This window comes from Pelophylax lessonae (assembly GCF_965119305.1).
Source record: "Pelophylax lessonae genome assembly, chromosome: 3".
Classification (NCBI taxonomy): Eukaryota; Metazoa; Chordata; class Amphibia; order Anura; family Ranidae; genus Pelophylax; species Pelophylax lessonae.
In genome coordinates this window covers 313,151,836-313,163,402 of record NC_138770.1, presented here as the reverse complement: position 1 = coordinate 313,163,402, position 11,567 = coordinate 313,151,836, and positions in this window count along the sequence as shown.

Sequence of the window (11,567 nt, the reverse complement as noted above, 5' to 3'; positions counted from 1 at the left end):
CCAGTGCACAACGCAAGGTCAATGAGCCAAAGCACCCAGCAAAAATGACCACACAGTGATTGAAGGAGAAAAAGGTGAAAGTCCTTGCATGGTTTAGTCAGAGCCCAGACTTATACCTCAGTGAAAATCTGTGGAATGACTTGAAGACTGAAATCCACAAATGGTCACCATTAAAATTTAACTGAACTTGAGCAGTTCTGCAAAGTAGAGTGGGCACATATTACAAAGTCTAGATGTGCAAAGTTAGTAGAGACATATCCCAACAGACTAAAGGCTGTAAAAAAGCAAAAAGGGGTTCCAGAAACACTACACTACACTACTGACACAAGAGGGTGACCCTTTTTCCAACTCAGTGATTCTGTTTTTGAATTGTTTTTATTTCTTTCTGACATGTTGGTGTTATATCTTTCACTTGGATGTAAATACAGCTGGATAAAACAAAAACAATGTCTGTCTTCATTTCAGGCTGCAAAGCAACAAAATGTGATTATTTTAAAGGGGAGTGATTCTTTTCTATACCCACTGTAGTAAAAGTTGCCTAATGCAAAAAGGTATAATTTTGCTATTATGGGTTAGGCCGTTTACACCTGAGCAACACTGAGCGATGCTACAACGTTGCAATTACCTATTGCACGATTTTGTGGTGCGTTTTTGGAGTGGCACCATTTATTTTGAATGGGCCTCCCTCTTCTCCAAAGCTTGTGTACCAAAATTTGGTGCTGAGCCAGGCACCTTTGGCATTGCAATTTTTGTGCGATTAAGGAAAAAATGGCATCAGAACCGTATCCCGTATTTTGCTGCAATTCTGAAATTGCAGGCAAAATTTTGTGGTTCTGCCTGCGTTTTCAAAATTTTCAGGTGTGAACAGGGCCTTGGAGCCCCAGCGAGTGTCATTCAATCCCATGTATCCCAAACACTGGCGGGTAACTTACAGTGGATATAAAAGTCTACACACCCCTTGTAAAATGTCAGGTTTCTGTGATGTAAAAAAATGAGACAAAAATAAATAATTTCAGAACTTTTTCCACAACAATGAGATCCCTGTGATGCTTAGGAAGCTTTCTGCAGGCCATGGCTTTTGGCTAAAATGCAGGCATTTGAGTTGTGTGCTAAAGTAAAATAAAACTAGTGCTGATTAAATACCACCAAAAGAAAGCTCTATCCCGTCTCAAAAAAATGATAAACATTTCATTTGGGTACAGTATTGTATGACCGCGTATTGAAGCGGTTAAGCATGGTTAGGACAACAATCCCTCTCTTGAAACTCTAAGCCTCTTAAACGCTGGGTTTCAACAATCACATGCACATCGGTGAAGAAGAAAAAAACTGAAAATTTACTATCAAATACTTACCGTAATTTTCCTTTCCTGATGTACTTCATGGCAACATACGTTTGGGTAGCCCTGCCCTTGCTCCTACCCCATAGGACCCCACTCTCATAAATTTTCAGGCTGAGCCAGAGGCTGCGGTAACTAGTCTACTCATGACATTTTACTGTTTTTCTGACAGACTTCTATGGCAGCATATGTTTGGGAACTAACTAGCCCAAAAAACATGTTGTTGGGATGTTTGACAAGTAGGGTTTAAATCATAGCCAACAAACCTTATGGATAGACATTAACAGCATAAGGAAGTTAGCTACACCCAACAACGAGCCAGAACAGCTTTATTGGAAGACATGTCATCCTCCTACAACTATTACTGGTGCCCTTTCACAGGGAGCCCACAAAAGCCTACACACTCCTGCTTCAGTAGGAACCAAGCCCTCAGCTTTATAAGCCTAATGGCTAGCTAGAATAACCCATCCAGTAAAATGGATGACATGTCCATCCCGCTGATTCTGCTAGAGAGTGACAAATTTCCTAAAACTCTGAGCAAAGCTGTAGCTTGAGAGTATGCAAGAAAAATCCCAATATCCAAGGCATGGAACCATGCATATCGTGGTCATGCATATAGGAGGAACAAATCCTTTGTTCTCATAGAATGCCGAAGCCACCTCAGATTGCCACACAGTATGGATAAAAACACCACCCATACTGGGTAGAAAGCCACAAGGATCCCTCTCGCCACAAGGCCCAGATCCCCAAAAACCTCCTGACTGAGGAAAAGAACCCATAGAAAGGCTGCCTTCATGACTGAGACTTTACTCGAAATTGAACTGATGAGATTCCATCTGGAGCAGCAAGCTGTCAAGGGGCCTTAAAGGCCCTGATTCTGGCCAAGCTTCCTGCTGGGGATGTAGCCTAGAGAGATTGACATCCTGGCCTAATCCTTACTCCAACTGGACTAGAGGGGATCCCATCTGGAGCTGTAAGTCACCAAAGGATCCTTCCTAGCCTAAAGCTGTGATCTTGGCAAACTTCCTGGCTGAAGAGATAGCCATTAGAGTGCATTCATAGCTCAGTCTTTACCCAAGCTGGACTGCAAAAATAACTCATCTGGAGCCAGCAAGGAAGTCTAGAGCAAGTAGTAAACCCTGCCTAGACAGTCTTGGTTCTCTTTCGTCTCAGATGCAGCCCCCAAGGGATAGTAGACCCATGCGACATTGGATATGACGGGGACTGCAGAGATCTGCCCTCTAAAAGAGCTTTAGGATCAATTGAAGTCTGGAATGCACCTGACCAGAGGACTGAAGCAAAGAAAACAAAGCAGTCCAAAATGAACAAGCTCTATTTAAATCCTTTTGTAGGATTTATAGATGTTAGCCTAGAGAAACAACAGCCAAGCCTGATCGGTCTCTTCCTGCCAGGATGAGAAAGTGGAAGAGATGAACAAAGGTGGAATATTATTAAAGGAGTAGTGGTGCGCTTCAAGGATCAGCTCTCGTGGATCTCTATTTGGGTTGGTGGCAGTGGTGTGTGTAAATCTTGATTTGAAAGTGCTCGGCGTGATAGATATAACATTTATATTCCAAAAAAAAATTAGATAATGAAAGTGCAGGTGTGTCAATCAGATCAATGCGTGTGTCTATAAATACATAGATCAATAAATATCAAGGTTTTTCTTCTTTACAAATAAATAAATATATGAATACGGTGTATGTTTTCGATGTGTGTATCAATAAATGAATAGATAAATAAATAAATATCAGAATGCTTCTTCTTTGCCAGTGAACATCAATAAATAAAATATATAAATCCAGTGTTAGTCTTCAATCTGATTCATAAACAGTAAAAGATATATATGTGCTCAAAATAAAGTGCTACATGCAATTTCTATTAAAACGGTGCTGGAAGAGATATCTGTGAACAGTTCAATTGCAATCCTTCAAATACCAATATCAACTGAGATAGTCCAAAAAAAGAAAAAAATTTTTTTTAAAATATATATATAGAGAAAATCCAAAAAAGCTTGTGTGAATACGTTCCTCGCTTATATCCGTGCTTCACTCATGCAATTAAGTGACTGTGATCTCCTTCACCTTGTGTGTCACCTCTAAGTGCTCTAGCCTCTCACCTTATAGGCAAGATCAATATGCCTTTGGTATCTATCCAAGCTCAACGATAGACTCAGTTTCTCTCAATCCGGATCCTTACTCTCTTAATGGAGCTGATTTCTTGGATTCCTATAAGTGTTTGTCTTGATCGTTTTTCTAGTGCTATCCTCCTTGTCCGGTCTTTAGTGTGCCTCAGAGACAAAGACTATTCATGGTGCAGTATATCCAACTCATTTATTAAAATATAAAGATTTGCACTTACAATTTGGGCATGATAATTCAGCATGTAAACAAAAAACCAGCCGCCACTGTGGAGATTGGGCTCCGTTGTAACGTCACTTCCGGCTCCTCCTACGTGTTACGTCACGAGGTCACGTGACTTCCCAGTGGCGCTGCAGCAGGGATTCTCTTGCCACCTCAGATAGCGCAGGGATCACACACACCCCTTGAAAGGTGGAATATTGCTCTTTACAACAGAAGATCTCATCCGGGAGAAAGGACTTCAGTCTGATACCCCAGTATCAAAGGCAAGAACCAAGGCCTGTTTGGCCAATAGGGAATTACTGCAAAAATTGCCACGGTCTTAAGCAACAGACCCCCCCAAAAAAACCTGTATATGGATTGAACTGGAAAGCAAATGGCTTGTGAGACATTTCCTGATCTGACACAGCACCCGCACCCTGGGTAGAATTTAATGGAATCTGACCAGGGGAGGGCTGGCAGCCTTAGGCCTGGGGGGCAAGTCTCGTCAAGTGGCCCGTTGAACCACCGAATCAGCTCACCATCCATGCCCATCTGGTTTTTATAGCAGGTATTGATGTTGTTATGAAACAAGACCAATATGACCCCGATCTCGTTAAAGAGCCGATGCCGCAGCTCATTGCACATGTGATTGGCTGTGTCCAATCACAGTGGATCATGTGTAAAATGTGGAGAGCCAGATCAGTGGCATCTCCTCGCAGGGGAGACCTGTACAGATAATCAGAGCACAGCATTACAGTGCAGCCTCAGCAATGCCCAGCAAGTGACGCCAATCAGTGCTACCTTTCAGTGCTTGCTCATCAGTGCAGCCCATCATTGCATCAGTGCCACCTATTAGTGCCCCATATTAGTGTCTCCACATCAGTGCCACCTAGAAAAATGTTTTAACCACTTCTGGAGCGGACGATTTTCCCCCTTAATGACCAGGCCATTTTTTGTGATTCGGCACTGCGTTATTTTAATGGACAATTGCGCGGTCATGCGATGCTGTAACCAAATAAAATTGATATCCTTTTTTTTCCTCACAAATAGAGCTTTCTTTTGGTGGTATATGATCACCTGTGCGATTTTTTTTTTTTTTGTGCTATAAACAAAAATAGTGACAATTCTGAAAAAAACAATATTTTTCACATTCTGCTATATAACATTCACAATAATAATAAAAAAAATTAAAAATCAAACTTTTTTATAATTTTAGGCCAATTTGTATTCTGCTACATATTTTTGGTAAAAAATAAATCCCAATAAAGCCCCGTACACACGTACCGATGGTCGGCTTACAAATGTTCCTCTTTTCTCCCCGGGATGTCGGTGTCTGCTGAAAAGTGCAAAGACAGCACAAGGACAGCACAAGAATTTTGTCCGCCGACTGCAGAAGTGATGTCATGTAATGGTTAACTTTCCCTGTGTTTTCTATTTTCTGAGCATGCCCAGTCTTGCAAATCTGCGGTCTGTCGGCCGAATTGTGTACTGACAGGCGAACAATCGTCCGTTCTGGTGTCGGCATACAAATATTTTCATGTTTGCACGAAAGACTTTTGTCCGCGGATTGTGCGCAGACATCTGTCGGAGGCACCATACTAACACGCGTACAATCGGCAGATCCTTCGTCCACCGACGTTTGTATGCCGACGATCGGTACGTGTGTACGGGCCTTTAGTGTATATTGATTGGTTTGCGCAAAAGTTATCGTGTCTACAAACTAGGGGAAAGATTTATGTCATGTTTATTCTTTACTAGTATTGGCAATTTGGCAGCGATAAGCGATTTTTTGCAGGACTGCAACATTGCGGCGGACAGATCGGACACCTAACTGACATTGTAGACATGATAACTTTTGCGCAAACCAATCAAAATACGCTTATTGGGATTTATTATTTACCAAAAATATGTAGCAGAATACAAATTGGCCTAAAATTATGAAAAAGTTTGATTTTTAATTTTTTTTTAATTATTATTGTGAAAGTTATATAGCAAAAAGTGAAAAATGTTTTTTTTTTTTTTTTTTCAGAATTGTCGCTCTTTTGTTTGTTTATAGTGCAAAAAAATAAAAATCGCAGAGGTGATCAAATACCACCAACAGAAAGCTCTGTTTGTGGGGAAAAAGGACATCAATTGTATTTGGGTACAGTGTCGCCCCAACCGCGCAATTGTCAGTTAAAATAACGCAGTGCCGAATCGCAAAAAATGGCCTGGTCATTAAGGGGGGGAATCCTTCCGGTCCAGAAGTGGTTTTAAAGGACATACAGCGAGGACCGTACATCCAGTGGAGATCTAAATACTGGGCTCCATACATAAAAGTGAAAAGGAAAAAACAGCACATGTCCCATAGTAATCAGAGTGTCCATTGTAGAAGTCCAGGAGAATGAAGGCCATGTTAGACCAGCAATCCTCTACAACTCACCAGTAACAAACCACTTACCTTTTCCTATGGAGTGGCTCCCTCACTTGATCAGTGAAATGTCGCTCTTTGCTTCCAAGTAAGTGAGTGAACTTCTACAGCATTTAGACCCAGCAAAGGAGCACTTCTATCAGTGGTTTGTCTTGGAATTTGTCATTAGTAGCAGAAACACTCATTTGACATGGGGCTAAAGAGGAGCAGGAAAGTCTTACTGGTTTCTATGGCCAACAAGAACAGTTCTTTGTGAGCTGGGTACTAAGACTTAGAAACACCACTCAAAGCCAGGAAAACAACTCTCAGTTGCAGACTGCCTAACACAAACTCATCCAAAAGCATGCATATGCAGGATTAGAAAAGCACTGTGCACTCCCGACTAGACTAGAGAGGGGCGGGAGGAGGCAGAGCAGATCTGTTCTCTCATTTCTACAGAGGAGGGGGGGAGGGCTTTGCTCCGTAAGAATGGAACACAAACACTCTCAGTCCTGTGTGACAGGTACAGCTAACATCCCTGTCACAGGACATATCGCCGGCTCGCAGCTGCAGTGGAAGATAGAGACATTCTTTCACTGCTCCTCCACTCTGTAACCCTGCCAGAGCCGCCCGAGCAGCAGCACCCGGTCAGCTCCGACACATGCACAGTCCTGAGCTGCCTGTACAGCGGCCCATTTTACAGGGAATCAGAGCGGCCTGGGGGGAAATTGCCACTTTGCCCCCTGGCCCAGCCCGCCCCTGAATCTGACACCATGCTTGCCTAGAGGCAGGGTCAGCTAACCAAGAGAGCAGCCACAAGGCGCGATTAGCAGTAACGGAAGAGAGCATGACCAGTGCCACCAAATGAATAATGTCAAGGGAAGCCTCCCCCAGAAAAGCAGACGCCAGCCTCAGCTTGTGCACTGCTGAGTTCCTGGCCACATCTCCAGAGACGCCTCTTAAGAGGACATTAAGAGGACCTTATCTGTCCAGGCCTCCATTGCTTTGGACAGGGCCGCAAGAGCCAGTGCTGGTTTACAGGCGATACCTGCCGAAATATAAATCCGCTTGAGATCAGTATCATAGTTACATAGTAGTTGAGGTTTAATAAAGACAATAGTCCATCCAGTTCAACCTGTGTAGGTGTGTATGGCCGTAATCATCTCTCATACCCCTGAATGTTCTGATCCTTGAGATGTACGTCCAAGAGTCTTTTGAAAGTAGCCATACTTCCAGCAGAAACTACCTCTTGTGGTAGAGAATTCCACAATCCTGTAGCCCTAACAGCAAAGAACGCCCTGCGTTGCCTGAGGTTAAAACGCTTCTCCTCTAATCGCATTGTATGCCCTCGAGTCCTCATGCAATCCTTTCCACTGAATAGCTTTTTTTCTATGCTGAGATCACCATTGAGGTATTTATAAATTGCTATCATGTCCCCTCTAAGGCGTCTCTTCTCAAGGGAGAATAAATCAAGAGCTTCATAATTAAGGTCCTCCAATCCCCTAATTAGTTTAGTTGTCCTTCTCTGGACTCTCTCCAGCTCCAACACATCCCTCCTGAGGACTGGCGACCAGAATTGGACAGAATACTCCAGATGCGGTCGGACCAGAGTTTTATGAAGTGGTAGGATTATAGTTTTATCTCTGGAATACATCCCTTTCTTTATGCATGCTAATATTGTGCCGGGTTTGGCAGCTGCCGCTTGACATTGCATGCTATTGCTTAGTCTATCCTCTACCAAGACTCCTAGATCTTTCTCCATTTTTGATTCCCCCAAAGGTTCCCCCCCCTAAAGTGTATTGTGCTTTTATGTTTATAGCCCCCAAGTGCATAAAACTTCTCCACATTAATCCTCTTAGCCATGTCATTGCCCACTCTGTTATTTTGTTCAGGTCATTCTGTAGGATATCTGCTTCATGCTGTGCAGTTATTGCCCTGCCCAATTTTGTCATCTGCAAAAACTGATATAGAACTACTGATCTGTCCTCAATGCTGTTTATGAATAAATTGAACAAGGTTGGTCCCAGGACTGAGCCTTGGGGGACCCCACTTACCACCCCAGACCAGCCTGAGTATGTGCTATTTATTACCACCCTTTGGACACGCCCTTTTAGCCAGTTCCGTATCCAATAGCAAACCTTGCGGTCGATGCCTGCAGACCTTATTTTATAAATTAAGCGCTTGTGGGGAACTGTATCAACCGCCTTAGCGAAATCCAGGTACACCACATCCACTGGTCTCCCCCTATCTAGCTCACCTCCTCGTAGAATGTTAAGAGATTGGTTTGACAAGAACGCCCATTTGTAAACCCGTGCTGATTACTCCTGATGATGTTGTTGTCTTTAGCAAACTCTACGATATAGTCCCTTATCATCCCCTCCAGAAGTTTACACACTGTCGATGTCAGACTGACAGGCCTATAATTTCCCGGGACATGCCTCTGCCCTTTTTTTAATATCGGTATCACGTTAGCTTTCCTCCAATCCCCTGGTACATTTCCTGTCATAATACTGTCAGCAAAGATCAGGAACAGTGGTCTAGATATAGTTTTACTAAGTTCTTTGAGTACACTCGGATGTACGCCATCCGGGCCTGGTGATTTATTTGTGTTAATTTTATCCAGCCTTTATCCAGCCTTTCCCTGATTTCACCCTCTGTTACCCTCTGTTAGCCATAGCGGTAAGTCCTGTGTATTACTACTAACCATACAGTCAGTGTACCCCTCCTTCTCCTGTGTAAAGACTGAGGAGAAAAAAAGCGTTCAGCGCGGTTGCTTTTTCAGTGTCCTCTGTAACCATCCTCCCATCATCGTTAATTATGTGTGCAATATGCTCTGCCCTAGTTTTTTTGCTGTTGAAATATTTAAAGAATTTCTTTGGGTTCTTTTTACTATACTCCGCTATTTGTCTCTCAAAGTTGATTTTAGGTATTTTGATTTCGTATTTACTTTTCTTATTTTCCTCCTTGTATTGCGCGAAAGCCGATACTGTGCCCTCTGATTTATATTTCTTGAAGGCCATTTTTTTACCCCTAATAAGTTTTTTAACATTACGGTTTAGCCAGCCAGGTCTGGCTTTGTCTCTTCTAAATTTATTTCCCATAGGAATGCACTGCGAGATGCATTTGTTTAATATGTTCCTAAAGCATTCCCATTTTTCCTCCTTGGTCAGTGTCCCTATGGTTTGGTCCCAGTTTACCCTTTCCATCATTGAGCACAATTTGGGAAAGTTTACCCTTCTGAAGTTTAAGGTTCTTATGTTCCCCTCTTGCCTTGTTATATGGTTATTTACTCTAAACGTGATCATCCTGTGATCGCTAGAGCCCAGGTTGTCCTGGACTCCTACCTCCGAGATTAGGTCTGGGTCATTAGTGATCAATAGATCCAGCACTGCATTTTCTCTATTAGGAGAATCCACCAACTGAGACATGTAGTTGTCCTGTAAGGTTTCCATGAAGAGACGGGCCTTCTGTAAGTGTGTAGTCCCCTCTTCCCAGTCAATGTCGGGATAATTAAAGTCCCCTAATATGATGACTGATCCCAGTTTTGCCACTTTACCCAACAGTGATATAAATTCCAGCTCTACCTCCTACCTTTGGTTGGGTGGCCTATAGCAAACCCCCACAATTACTTTTGCCTTTACTTCTTCCCTATGGAGTTCTACCCACATGGATTCTAACTCCATACTCATCCCTTCCATAATATCACTCCTCTCTATCACCCTTACATTATTCTTGACATAGAGACATACCCCTCCCCCTCTTTTTCCTACCCTGTCCTTCCGGTACACCGAATACCCTTGGATATTGGCCAGCCAGTCATGTGAGGGGTCGAACCAAGTTTCCGTTATTTCCACAAGGTCTATGTCCTCCTCATGTACTAACATTTCCAACTCATCCATTTTATTAGCTAGGCTCCTGGCATTTGCATATACCCCTCTTAGTTTTGTGGAAGTTGATAGTGAATGGTGATTATTTTTATTCCCGTTTGGTCTGAGGTTTTCCCGCACAGACCCCCCCCCAATTGACGTTATGGAACTACTGTCGCTGCTGACTCTAATACTGCTTTCTGTCCTTTGCTCCCTCCTGACTGACTTTACTTCTGGGCCCCCCTCCCGTATCCATTCGCCTCTCAAGGCCATCTCACCCCTTGACTGACCCTTGACTGAGAGGGGGCATTGGGTGGAGCTTGGGCGGTACTTTTAAATGTGAAAGAAGCTTGGGCGGGACTTACTTTAAAATGTGGGAGGGTTTATCAAATTTACCTTCGGGTTGAAGCCCCTGGTCTTTTTCCCACCTAGCAACGCCCCTGGGGGTTAGCTATCGGATCTATCTAAAACAGTCAATGGACTAAAAAGATGGTACCCGAGCCTCGAGAAGCAGATAGGAGGTTTTGCCTCTACCTGTAACGCTGTCCCTTTTAGGCGCTGGACCTTGGGATCCGGACCCTTGGAATACCAAACCCCAAAGGTGCTCCGCGCAGGGTGCTCTACAGGTCCAAGGCCGTAGCTCCTCTTATACAGGGGACCCAGTCCTTGAAGGTCTTTAAGAACATGCTCACCGTGAGGAGTGAAGATTGGAATCTTGCTTATAGCAGTTTCCTGCGGCAGGACTGGTGAGTCCATTTTAAATATTTACACAGCAAACGAAAAACCTTAAAAGGTTAAAAATTACAAAATTGTAAATATTTTATGCACTGTTACCTTTATTAAGATTACAGAGACTTGTGCTAAGTATGTTTAACCACTTGCCGACCGCTTAACGAGGATTTACTGCGGCAGTCTGCCACTGCTGGGCAAAGTGACCGACCTACGTCGCTCGCCCACGAGCCTGTAGGGGGCAAGCGCACGCCCCCGCTCGTTCCCTGGGGACCTAGCGCGAGTGACTGGCGGCTCAGATGTCCGCCGGCCACTCGCGATCTTCTGCAGGAGAGGGAGAAAGACAGACAGCTGATGTAAACACAGCCATCTGTCATTCTCCCTGAAGTATTGACAGAGGCTATGCAATCCTGCTATGTAGGGTCGTATGTCTCTGTGATTACTTCACTAGCCACGACCCCTAACCATTAGAATCAGGCCCCTAGGGACACACTTAACCCCTTGATCACCAATAAAGTTATCCCCTTCCCTGCCAGTGTCCTTTTTACAGTAACAGTGCATATTTATAGCACTAATTACTGTAGCAATGTCACTGGTACCCCCAAAAGTGTCAAAAATGTCAGTCAGGGGTCCTATCTGTCCGCCGCAATGTCGCAGTCCTGCAAAAAAATTGCAGATCACCGCCATTACTAGTTAAAAAAAAACAATAAAAATGTCATAAATCTTTCCCGTAGTTAGTAAACGCAATAAATTTTGCGCAAACCAATCATAATACGCTTATTGTGATTTTAGTTTTACCAAAAATATGTATCAGAAAACAAATTGGGACTAAAATGTTAAAAAAATAGAATTTTTGTAAGAACTTACCGTAAAATTATTTTCTCTGACAGTCGCCGCCCACTCA